General features: G+C 43.1%; 1 protein-coding gene across 6 annotated transcripts in view; it reads left to right on the top strand.

The window, feature by feature from the left end:
* Positions 1-12942, top strand: part of BCAS1 (brain enriched myelin associated protein 1) — a 531445-nt gene that overhangs the window by 501637 nt on the left and 16866 nt on the right. The gene's annotated exons all lie outside the window — the stretch shown is intronic.

Here is a 12942-nt window from a genome sequence, read left to right as displayed (position 1 = left end):
TGAAGATCAATGTTGAGTGTGGGCATGCTCTTCTCTTCCTTTCCCGGAACATTTCAGGCACTCTGGACAAATATAATAAGGAAGACTGGCAGGCATATCTTCAAAACTATGATGCTGTCTGTTGTCAGGAAACTGACCCCATAAGTATGAACTGATATAAATCTTATTGCTCCCAAGCTATTCATTCACCAGTGAGGAGAGTAAAGGGGGTTTGGCCATTTTTGTGTCTTGCTCCATTAAGAATTTGATGATGAAGGAAATAGCGTCAAGCCTGTATTATCAAGTTTTGAAATTGCAAGTGATACACATGGTTAACGTGGTTGTAGTAAAAAAAATCAGTGCATCCAGTAGAAATTATTCATGAATTGGGAAGGCTACTGCTAGATATTGTGGTTAGACAGGGAAATGGTGACAGCTCAATCATATGGGCAGGAGATTGTAATATTACTAAATGCTCCTATAGTGGAAATGGTATCTGTCAATTTTCTAATATTTTGGGGGACAATATAAATCATTTTAAACACTCATCATATGGTGAATCTTTAAATCAGATAATCCAAACTCATAACCTGAGTTTTGCCTCAGACTATTGTCCTTATGACAAGCCATGCCATCCAACATTTACAGGCTGAGTTAGGGGACTTCCTTTCACCAACTGATCTTGCTTAGCACCTTTTGCAATATGACATGTGTCTGCTTCCCTTAAGTGATCATAACCATATTTCTTTGCGTTTTTATTTTAGCCTTTTAGCTTGAGCTGGTGTAACTAACAATTTACCTGTTAATTATTCGGTAAATAAAGGGGCCAAAATAAATTGGAGTAATATTGATTAGAATACTCCTGATGACATTACTTGTTGTCTCGCCCCTCATATTATCTCCGAGAGGATTTTGGAGGGTTTTAATACAATTTCTAAAATTGTGGTGTTGGAAATGGCCTTTTTGGAGGGTTATTCCCAAGATTTGTTTGCTTTTTCTCAAATTTTTCCTGACCTGTTTTTGTAGGCTTTAGGGCTCTGAGCCCTTTACCACTGCTAATCAGTGCTAAAGTGCATATGTTCCCCGTGTAAATTATGATCATGATTGGTTATCAATAATTGCAATATTTTATTTAATAGGTAAGTCCCTAGTACAATGCACTGTGTGTGCCCAGGGCCTGTAAATCAAATGCTGCTAGTCGGCCTGCAGCACTAATTGTGCCACCTACATAAGTATCCTTTTCAAATGTGACTCAGACCTCCCACTGCAGTGTCTGCACGTGCAGTTTTTAACTGCCATGTCGACCTGGCAAGTGCACCCTCTTGCTAGGCCCCCAAATTCGCTTTTCTTACATGTAAGGCACCCCTCAGATAGGCCCAAGATACCTCAATGGGAAGTGTGCAGTATATGAAAAAGGTGAGACATATACTGGTGTGTTTTACATGTCCTGATAGTGAAATACTGTTTATTTTGTTTTCCACTAGTATGACTTTCCATTGCGACAAGGTGGAGAAGAGGAGGTTATGCTCTCTGAACTCAAAATTTAATAACTCATCTTTTTAGGGAGATGGTTTTTAAATTGTGTTTTTGAAAAGGCCACTTTTAGAAAGTAAAACTAAAGGGGATGATGGACGGAGTGTTTAACATTGCAGGCACTCACCTCCAGTCAACTGATCTGGGTTTAATCCATCATCATTCTTTAGCTCACTCCGCCACCCCAGTTCAGACATGGCCATATGTAAATCAGTCTGACCCTGTGCCTCATGGGAACAGTCCAGCCCGAACTGCCAAGCCATGTCTTCCCTGGACCGGAAACAATCATCCTGGAACCGGTTTCTGGCTAATCAGCCGTCATCAGCCAGGCTAGCTTGAATCCAGTGGCAAAGTGAGCAAGGGACCCACGTCTGGGCATACCCTGCCAACTTAGGGTGAACAAAGCAAAACCAAAGGGGATGATGGACGGAGTGTTGAACATTGCAAGCACTCACCCCCAGTCAACTGATCTGGTTTTAATCCATCATCATTCTTTAGCTCACTCCGCCACCCCAGTTCAGACATGGCCATAAGCGAATCAGTCTGACCCTGTGCCTCATGGGAACAGTCCAGCCCGAACTGCCAAGCCATGTCTTCCCTGGACCAGAAAGAAGCATCCTGGGACCGGTTTCTGGCTAATCAGCCATCATCAGCCAGGCTAGCTTGAATCCAGTGGCAAAGTGAGCAAGGGACCCACGTCCAGGAATACCCTGCCAACTTAGGGCGAACATTGTAAATCTAAAGGGGATGATAGACGGAGTGTTGAACATTGCAAGCACTCACCACCAGTCAACTGATCTGGGTTTAATCCATCATAATTCTTTAGCTCACTCCGCCACACCAGTTCAGACATGGCCATATGCAAATCAGTCTGACCCTGTGCCTCATGGGAACAGTCCAGCCCGAACTGCCAAGCCATATCTTCCCTGGACTGGAAACAAACTTCAGAGGACCGGTTTCTGGCTAATCAGCCGTCATCAGCTAGACTAGCCTGAATCCAGTGGCAAAGTGAGCAAGGGACCCACGTCTGGGCATACCCTGCCAACTTAGTTCAAACATAGCAAAACCAAAGGGGATGATGGACGGAGTGGACAAAGCAGTGAACCATGTGAAACAGCACAGTTCATTGATGTTAGTCTTCATTGGATAAAGGTGTGAGTGCCTTACACCTGCAGTATCTTTTGATTTTAATCACCATCAAGTGGGAGAGGCAACAGAAGATGGCTATGAATTTTGGTATGTGTAACCCAGACTCACTGGTAGAGGGAGCTCCAAATCGAAGTTGTTTAATCCATTTCCAAAACCAAACCACCACTCAGTCTGGAATTCTGGTACAAAGACGTTGAACCTGAATCCTGGAGTTCTTGTGTCAGCTGTTTCACATTTGATGAGAAATTTCCGACTGGGTGAGAGAGACTTCCTGAGGCCAGCACTCAGTGCTAGCTTTACAGTTAATAATCCCCTTGTAAGAATTCCTCTGCCATCTCATTTGTACAGGAGGGAATAGTTTAAAAGAGCTCACAGACCAAAATATATGCTGGTGTCTTGACAAGCCGCATGTGAGAAAAAAAGTCCCCACTCGGTGGTTGGCAGAATTTGGCTGAATTCTTCATTGGTCAAAACTCAACCAACTCCGCTGGCGGACCACAATTTATTACCCACCTCTACAGATAAGTTTTCATGCATCCGGCATCATCTCTTACTCTTACTTTCAGTTCAAATATGATTGGAGGGGGTTGATGTAGAACAATAATATCATCAATTGGTGGCCATGAACCAACTGGTAAAAAGTTCCTACATAATCCACTTCCCCTTTCACCAAGGACACCAAGGAAGCCACATCCACAATCCTAGTCAGAGTAAGGCACAAACAACCCCCAAATAAGCCAGTGCTCATCCCCTGGTAGCTTGACACAGAGGAGTCAGGCCTAACTTAGAGGCAATGTGTAAAGTTGTTGTGCAACACTTTAAACAGTAAAACAGTGAAAACACCATACAAAAAGGAGCCACGCCAAATGTAAAATGTAGAGCTGAATGTAATAAATGAAACAAGACCAACATGACTAATATCCAATCAGAAGAACTGAAGTTATGAATTTCTAAAGATTAAACAGTAAAATAGCACCTGAAAGCATAAAGCACCAACAGCGGCTATCTGGCTGTGCTGGACTGGGTAAAATTCAAACATTCAGGCCTCCCGCCATGGAGTGCGTGTCAGATACAGACCCATGGAATGACTCGTGGTGGCCATTGGACCTAGGACCCACACCCACTGACCACACCAGAAACCTCAGAATCATCACTGCTAACAAGCTCACTATGAAATCACAGATCAACGCCATCTCCTCCGCCTCCTACCTCACTCTACCCATTCTAAGTAATATCTTCAAGTAGCTACACCTACACACAAGATGCACTGTGACAGAGGCCCTAATCAACAGCCGACTGGATTTTGTAACGCTCTCTATGTAGCAATTGCCGAACACCTCCTACAGAGACATGCTCATCCTTGACCTTCTACGACGAACCCACATCACATCACACCCCACCTAAGGCAAATATACTAGCTTCCGTACAGAAGAGATGCCAATTTTACGCTTTGATGGTAACCGGTACATTGCACTTTAGTCGGAAATTTACCTATCAGGAATCAATCCTAATTGGATAGGAATAATCCATATTTGTGATAAAACGCATCTTGCACTTTATATATGTTTGCTAGTATTGTATTGCACTTGGTGTAGTTTTTCCCGCAAAGCTCAATTGTTATGTTTAGATGGAATTTGGCATATTGTACCGCTATCAGAAAGGAGCTGCTAATGTTTACTCCATTAATAATTATATATCCAGGTTAAATATGACACAATGCACTTTATATATGTTATAGTTGGTAACTTATATGTATACCATTTTCTGGATCCCCTGTGTTTCTGCTCAATAAAAAAAAGAAGACATGCCAATTAACGCTACTGACCCACGCACACAAGGCTCTACACAACCAAGGACCAACTTACATTAACCACTGTTTGATCTTGCACCAACCGACTAGGCTCCCCCTCCCCATCATTTGCCAACACTTCACATCTACTGAAGCAGAAGTTGAGGATGCTCATACTTCTACATCACAGCAAAGACCTGGATCAGCCTTCCCACCCAGCTCCATACCCTCACCTCACTTACGGAATAAAGAAGGGCTGTCAAGACCTGGCAGTTCAATTGAGACTTTCCGGGACCTGCAAGTGCCTGGATACCATATAGGGTGATTAGCAGTGCTTTATAAATCCGGATTGATTGATTCATTGAGATTAATACCGCTGAAGGTTAACTTCTCAAGTTTTGTGCTAGGAGTCCCAATAGCTTTGGAGAGTGTTGGAGGGAGCAAGGAAAGCGTCCCAGGTGGTGGTACACAGGTGCGAAGAACAGGCCAGGGTCTGTGGATGGCTGAACTTCATGGTGGCGGTCCTCTGCGGGTGAGTGATGCTTACTGTGCAAATAGGACGGTCTGCGGTGGGTTGTGATGAGCTCTGGTACAAATTGGCACATTCCTGGTCACAAAGAGCCCAACAGTTTGATTTCAAGAGGCTGTAAGCCACAACAAGTGCTCAGGACCTGAAAGACACCACTTGTGGGTCAGGATCTCGATGCAGCTGGGTCCAGGAGCTGCTTGGAGAGCCTTTTATGTTCCTGAAGTTCTATTCAGGTGGCCAGCAGACTAGCCCTTTGAATGACTCTGGGGTCCTGGGTCCTTCTTCCCCAGGCAAGAGGCAGCATGTAGCAGAGCAGCACAGCAGGGTAGCAGTTCTTTTAGAGCTGGAGTCCAGCAGAGTGGTAGTCACTTGTAGCAGCACACCAGTCCCTCTTCCTGGCAGAGTATCCACAGGTCCAGAAGTGTACTGACTCACCCATTCTGCCAGTGATGGCCCATTCACTCACATCTAAGGTCCCTATTGTGTGTGGCTGTCTAGGAGAATACATAAAACCCAAATGCCAACTACATCCTGTCATGTGCCTCAGGCAGGCTGCAAGTGTTACAGCAAACAAATGATGGATGGAATGCTGACAATGCAAACATTCTACTCCAGTCAAAAGATCTGGGTTAAATCCATCATTCTTTTTCCCACTACGCCACCCCAGTTTGGACCCACCAAATCAGTCTTGACCCTGTGCCTCATGGGAACAGTCCAGACCGAACTGACAGGCCAGGTCCTCCCTGGACCGTAAACAAGCATCCTGGGACCGGTTTCAGGGTATGTCTCCCTTCTTCAGCCAGGCTAGCTTGAATCCAGTGGCACAGTGAGCAAGGGACCCACTTCTGGGCATACCCATCCCACTTAGGGCATAAAGTGTTACAGCAAACAAATGATGGACGGAATGCTGACAATGCAAACATTCTCCCCCAGTCAAAAGAACTGGGTTAAATCCATCGTTCTTTTGCCCACTACGCCACCCCAGTTTGGACCCAGCCATATGCAAATCAGTCTTAACCCTGTGCCTCATGGAAACAGTCCAGACTGAACTAACAGTCCAGGTCCTCCACAAACCAGAAAGAAGCATCCTAGGACCGGTTTCAGGGTATGTCACTCTTCTTCATCCAGGCTAGCTTGAATCCAGTGGCGCATTGAGCAAGGGACCCAGGTCTGGGCATACCCATCTGACTTAGGGCAAAAAGTGTTACAGAAAACAAATGATGGACGGAATGCTGACAATGTAAACATTCTCCCCCAGTCAAAAGATCTGGGTTAAATTAATCATTCTTTTGCCCACTATGCCACCCCAGTTTGGACCCAGCCATATGCAAATCAGACTTGACCCTGTGCCTCATGAGAACATTCTAGACCGAACTGCCAGGCCAAGTCCTTCCTGGACCGGAAACAAGCATCCTGGGACCAGTTTCAGGGTATGTCACCCTTCTTCAGCAAGGCTTGCATGAATCCAGTGGCACAGTGAGCAAGGGACCCATGTCTGGGCATGCCCATCCCACTTAGGGCGAAAAGTGTTACAGCAAAGAAATGATGGATGGAATGCTGACAATGCAAACATTCTCCCCCAGTCAAAAGTTCTGGGTTGAATCCATCGTTCTTTTACCCACTACGCCACCCCAGTTTGGATCCAGCTATATGCAAATCTGTCTTGCCCTGTGCCTCATGGGAACAGTCCAGACGAAACTACCAGGCCAGGTCCTCCCTGGACTGGAAACACACATCCTAGGACCGGTTTCAGGGTATGTCACCCTTCTTCAGCCAGGCTAGCTTGAATCCAGTGGCACAGTAAGCAAGGGACCCACGTCCGGGCATATCCATCCCACTTAGGGTGAAAAGTGTTACAGCAAACAAATGATGGACCGAATGCTGACAATGCAAACATTCTCCCCCAATCAAATGATCTGGGCTAAATCCATTGTTCTTTTGCCCACTACGCCAGGCAGGCTGCAGGCACTAACTGGTTGAGGCAAGAAAATTCCAACTTTCTAAAAGTGGCATTTTCAGAATTGCAATTTCAAATCTGACTTCACCATTAGCTTGGATTTTCAATTGTGATTCCAGAGACACTAAATATGAACTGGTTATCTCTTCCGATGTAGAAATTATACTTATAACATGTAATAAGGTAATTCCAATGTTATCCTATGGGAACTAAAAACCAAAGGTGGTGATGGACGGAGCGTTGACAATACAAACACTCACCCCCAGTTAATCCATCCCCGTTCTTTAGCTCACTCCGCCACCCCAGTTCAGACATGGCCATATGCAAATGTATGGTTCGCCATAAGTTGGCAGGGTATGCTCAGACGTGAGTCCCTTGCTCACTTTGCCACTGGATTCAAGCAAGCTGGGCTGAAGACGGCTGTAATGCCAGAAACCGGTCCTGGGAAGCTTGATTCCGGTCCAGGGAAGACATGGCTTGGCAGTTCGGGCTGGACTGTTCCCATGAGGCACAGGGTCAGACTGATTTGTATATGGCCATGTCTGAACTGGGGTGGCGGAGTGAGCTAAAGAACGGTGATGGATTAAACCCAGATCAGTTGACTGGGGGTGAATGTTTGTATTGTCAACGCTCCGTCCATCACCACCTTTGGTTTTTCTAAGTCTGAAAATTAGCAGACGTAAAAAAGCAGCGTTAACCGTGGTTAGCACTGCTTTTTTTTGTCTCTAACAGGGTTAGCGTGAAGCTTGATAATAGGAGAAATGTCGCTAATTTTGCTCTGGAACGCCCACTTTGCATCTCATTAAAGAGGCAAAGGGAAGCGTAGTGAAAAGGGGTGCTAACATGCGATTTTGCATGTTAGCATCCTGTTGTTGATAGGGCGAAATTTTTATCTCAGCTTCTTTGGCTTTTAAAGCCAAAAACGCAGAGATAAAGCCCGTGTTAATATGCCCCAAAAATTGTTAATAAAGGCCCAGAACTTCGTGAGATCCTTGTATTTTCAAATTAAGACCAAGATTATCAATTGGTTGGCTATATAGGCACGCTTAGCATTCAATACATGTGTTAATATGACAACCACTGAATGGACGTACAACTATTTGCAAGCGAGAGCTTTGTCACTTGGTAAGCTTTTAAAGGTGCTCTCTTTTGTTGCTTAAGATAAATGTTGAGCCATCTGATATTAGAAATCTTCCAAAGAGGTAGATGAGTCTGTGAATGGCTGTGCTTCAACAGACAGACATATAATGATGTCACAGACTCTGAATGAAAATGTTCAACAGCTTCCCTTTTAATTTGTTTGAATAGTTTTTACTCCATGAAGGACATATTATTTACCCAACTTCTCATGCTATATGTTCTGCTCTTCTCTCTGGCATTCAGAATTGGTGCAATCTAGACAGTCATGGACAGCCCACTGGTCCACTTGGGGGTCATGAACTCCACCGCCGTGGTGGAAGACTTCCTGCTGTACTTTACCAATCCCCAGATAACTGGTGAGGATTTCTATGCTGTAAAGGGAGTCCCTGCCATAGGGGCTCCCTTCACAATACTGAAGGTTTGCCGAACAGGTACCTTGTTTAAGTTCCCGCTCAACAAACCTTTTTTATGGTTCAGAGAAAACAAACACACAAAGTGGGGATTTGGTTTCTCAGAACAAATAAATGACACAGATGCAAAGGGAGATTTTTCTCTGTGCATGAGGCCATTTAACATTTTCCCTGACAATTTTCACCATGTCTTCAATGGCAGAAATGGGTGGAGAACGGGCTCCTGTGCTGGACGAATCCCTGGGTCAGAGTTTACCACCAACGGAGCACGTGGTGGCTCCACTGATGTATCCCTGTGGTTCTCGCAACTCTAAATGGAGTGGGGAAGCTACTGGCTTGGCAGGGTGGAAGGACCACCACATTATGGCATTCCTCCCGGTCCACAAAACCCTAAATAAGGTACTTTTGATGCTTACATTTGGAGTGTCATTGGACTACACAAACAGAACACCTACACAACTTTTTCATGGAAGAATATTGTATCAAGTCTTATTAGAACTGCAACTGCTGATTCACCCTTGTCATCTGTATTTTATTGTGTGAAGAGGTAATTTGCAGAATTTACATCTTCACTGTCTGATTATCTCTGCGGGGCTATTATCTTGACCCCCCCCCCCATCTGAACCATCTGAAGCTGACTCTGTTCATGATCTTAGGTTGACAGTTATTTTATTCGTGCTGTAATGGTTCTCCAATGCTCCTTTCAAGGAGAACGTGACATTTCTACACAAATTCCACAAATTATATTTGTTTAAAAAATCATCTTACTATTTTTTTTGTAACTAAATTTATACTGTAGACGTACAGAAATCATAGAATCAGAGCATTACGTTTCTTAGATTGGTTATACTATGTTCATGTCAATCTTTAAGTTTAGTCTAAGTTGTTTTATTTTTTGAGGGGATAATGTTTATATTTGTAACAGTTCGACCATATCTTTTAAAATGCTAAGACACAGGTTTAAATGTACAAAAACCTGAGCGTATCTTTTGCATTCATTTTACTGAGTAGTATTTTGTGAAACCAATTTTTCCTGTTGAGTAGTCCTATGAAAGAGGATGGAACGGCTCTTGTGACAATTGTGGTCGAACTTGTAAGTGGTTGGTACTTGTATGTATGGTATCCAAATATTTAGGCAATGACTACTTCAGATCAGTAGCTTCTCACACATAAACCACATGCATGTGCTAAGCCTTAACAGAAGTGATATTTCAGAGCTGTTACACTCAGACACTGTGTAAGACTCGCGTGTCAGTATGTTGTTGATGGAGCATCTTGTTATTGTACCATATTTGATAGAGGATATTTGTAGTTATTGGCTTCAGACAGCTTTAGCTGTCTCTTGTGAGAGCTAATGAGATCACTGCAAGGCCACGCCATGTCACAAATGCTGTAACGGTGCCATTATCGTATGGGTGATGTGGACAGATAATGTAGTTCCTACAATCATGTTCTACTTTACAATGTCACATGCTTGGAATAATGACACCACCTACTGGGTGTATTGAAGGCATTCGTTCATTTGAAGCTAATGTGACAGTGGTAGAATGCAAGCTAGACATACTGATTTTGCCAATGCTATTTTAATGCACCTTTATAGGCCAAAAAAGGGTTTAACTTCGAAAATAGCCACCTGAGCTAAGGTCACAGTTACCATGTTTACTATATGATTTTGTACAATGAAGCAAAATAGTAAAAAGAGCTTATGTTAGTACACAAAGAAGAAGGAACAAATACGATGTCACTAGAAGCATCTGAAGTTCACTGACAGAAACTCAATTTTGTAAACAACTAGCAAAGAAGAAAGAAGGATACTAAGTACAACCCATAAATATATATTTGAAGTTTATTTGCTAAATCAGTGTATATGAGCACAAAACTTACAACCGAAAATGCGAGATATCAGACATTGATATCTGTTGTCTGAAAATATATGGTTATAATGACAATAGCATGAATATATCACACGAATTACCTACTTTGTTCAATATGCTTCATTTTTTCCATCGTTTATGCTTGGTACAGAGGTGCCATGACCCAAACCCCTTTTGAAGCATAATGCACATTGTTACCCTGCTCATACATGCATGGGGACTTTAAGTAAAGTCCACCCACTTAAATCAGCTAGGATTACGCACATATACATCCACATATATATTTGCAGGCTACTTATGAAGTGGCGTATGTGACAGAAAGTTGTAAGGACTACTCTACATCAAAGATCCCAACTAACATCAAGACTTGATTTTATTGGAGCATTTGCCTAATTTCATATAATCCATTTTATGATTGCTTCACGGAGGTAGTACACCAAAGTATCAAAGCATGGTAAAGCAGATGCAACAATGCCTCACACAATTATGTTGCAGTCCTAGTGGCAGAAAGATGTTTTTAGGAAGGAGAGCAAAGACTGAATAGAGGACACAGATGGTACACAATATTGAAGAACATACCAGTGTGTGGCGGATAACAGAGAGATATCTCAGAAACCTGACTGTGCACAGGGTGGGCAAGGAGAAGCATGGAGTATTTATGTGCCAGAGTGAAAGATAGGCATGGCAGTCTAAAGGCAAAGAGAAGCGCATAGCCTAGCTGCATGAATCATCAAAAAGTTCAATCTAACAGGGAGTCAGATGGAGGACCTGTGCTGCAGAACTCTCTTTCCTCATCAAAGTGGTTCCTTCCTTCGAACAAAGCTCCAAAAGCCTCAGTCACTCAAGTTCATGCGTCCCTGTTATGAACTTTTTAGACCAAGAACTGTCTTAAATGGAATTTAAAGGGGGTGATGGCAGATATAGAGGAGTCTTGCATACTTTGCTGGAGACTCCTGTCAGTAGAGAAGCAGCAGCTGTAGCATATATTGTTTTATAGAAAGGTTCTCCACATTGAATGGTAGTAAGAAGGTAAGAGTGGATCAAGCAAGATTTACTTTCAAAGATGTGCCAGCAATTAAGGCATCCTTGAGAGAAGCATGGCTCAAGTCTTGGGGGAGATTTTTCTCATCTAAATACTCATTTAAGACCTATCCTGGATTTTAAGTGACCACAGCTCAAATACACCTACAAGCTTTTTATTGGCCTTTGTGAAATAATCCAGTTGACCTCCTAATTGTCCACGGCACATTTCTGTATGTCAGTGAAAAAACATCATGGTTAGACATAACTGGATAGCTTTCCGCAAAGATGCTAGGGACATGCATGGCATGCGATTGAACATATCACTCACCGAAACAGTCGAAATAGAATAGTGATGAGTTATATTTGTGGCACTACCAGGAGAAACCGGTGTGTCTTGTGACTGTATGTTACCTGATCTTTCCAATCAGGGCTTTGGGTTCTACGGTTCACAGCCCATCAATTTATGAAGATAATACATTTAAAATAACATGGAATATTATTGTATGGATCTGTTGAATGCAATTATATTTCCCCCCAAACACACTCAAAGAAATGTGTGTTTGCATGTTTCACTAATAAAACCAGCATTTGGTCAATGCTTTTTGCAATGGTTGAGAATGACTTACACGTCTGAAATTCGAATAGTGCCAACATTTATGTTAAAACGGGTCTTTTATAGCGCACGGCTACTCCTAGGAGTGTCCCGGCGCTTTGGCAAAGAACCCGAAAGAAAAGGGCAACAGGGAAGAAGCAGGGCAAATCAGAAAAATCAATGGGTAAAAAGCCTTCAGTAAATTACTGATTTTCCTGAGGGAGACGGGCAGTGAATTCCAGCAGCGAGGCGCCAGACATCGGAAGGACCGTCCTCCAATTCTAGCGGGCCTGATGGAAGGGACAGAGGCCATAGCCAAAGAGGCTGATCTCAAAGTTCTAGATGGCACATAAAAAATTATGCGCCTCCTAATATATCTGGCCCCTACTTGGTGTAGCGCCTTAAAGGCAAGAGTTAGTGCTTTAACGATAATCCTTTTAGAGATAGGGAGCCAATGGAGCTTTTTAAGCAGTTGGTAGACTTGATGGATTTGCGGCCCTTCTGTGACAGCAAATTTCAAATATCCAACAATAGGTCCTGGATGGCATGGTGGACTACTTTGCCACCACAATGTTAACCCTATTGGAAAAACACAACAAACTTGTACTAATTTGGAACTAACCAGAAAATCTCAGAGTGAAGACAACAGGTTAAAAGTTGTCAAAAAATAAAGTGAAACCTCACTTTTTTTCAGGCTCAATTGGTCAATATAATGCAAAACCTATCTGATAAAGAGTACATAGACACTTCCCCTGCAGATCGTGTCCTTTGGGGACCAGCAGAATACCATTCTCAGGTCTTCATTTTGCCACTTTTCTGAATGAATCAAATACACACTGTAATCATTTTATGAATGTTTCATAAGGTATTGTGTTTTCGTTGCACTGTTTTAGGCTCTGACTGCGGTGGTTCTCATCTGATCAACTCTGCATGAATTGAAGTGATTCAGCCACATTATACACAATAA

Source organism: Lissotriton helveticus, chromosome 7, assembly GCF_964261635.1.
Source record: "Lissotriton helveticus chromosome 7, aLisHel1.1, whole genome shotgun sequence".
NCBI lineage: Eukaryota > Metazoa > Chordata > Amphibia > Caudata > Salamandridae > Lissotriton > Lissotriton helveticus.
This window is presented reverse-complemented; position numbering and strand designations above follow the sequence as displayed.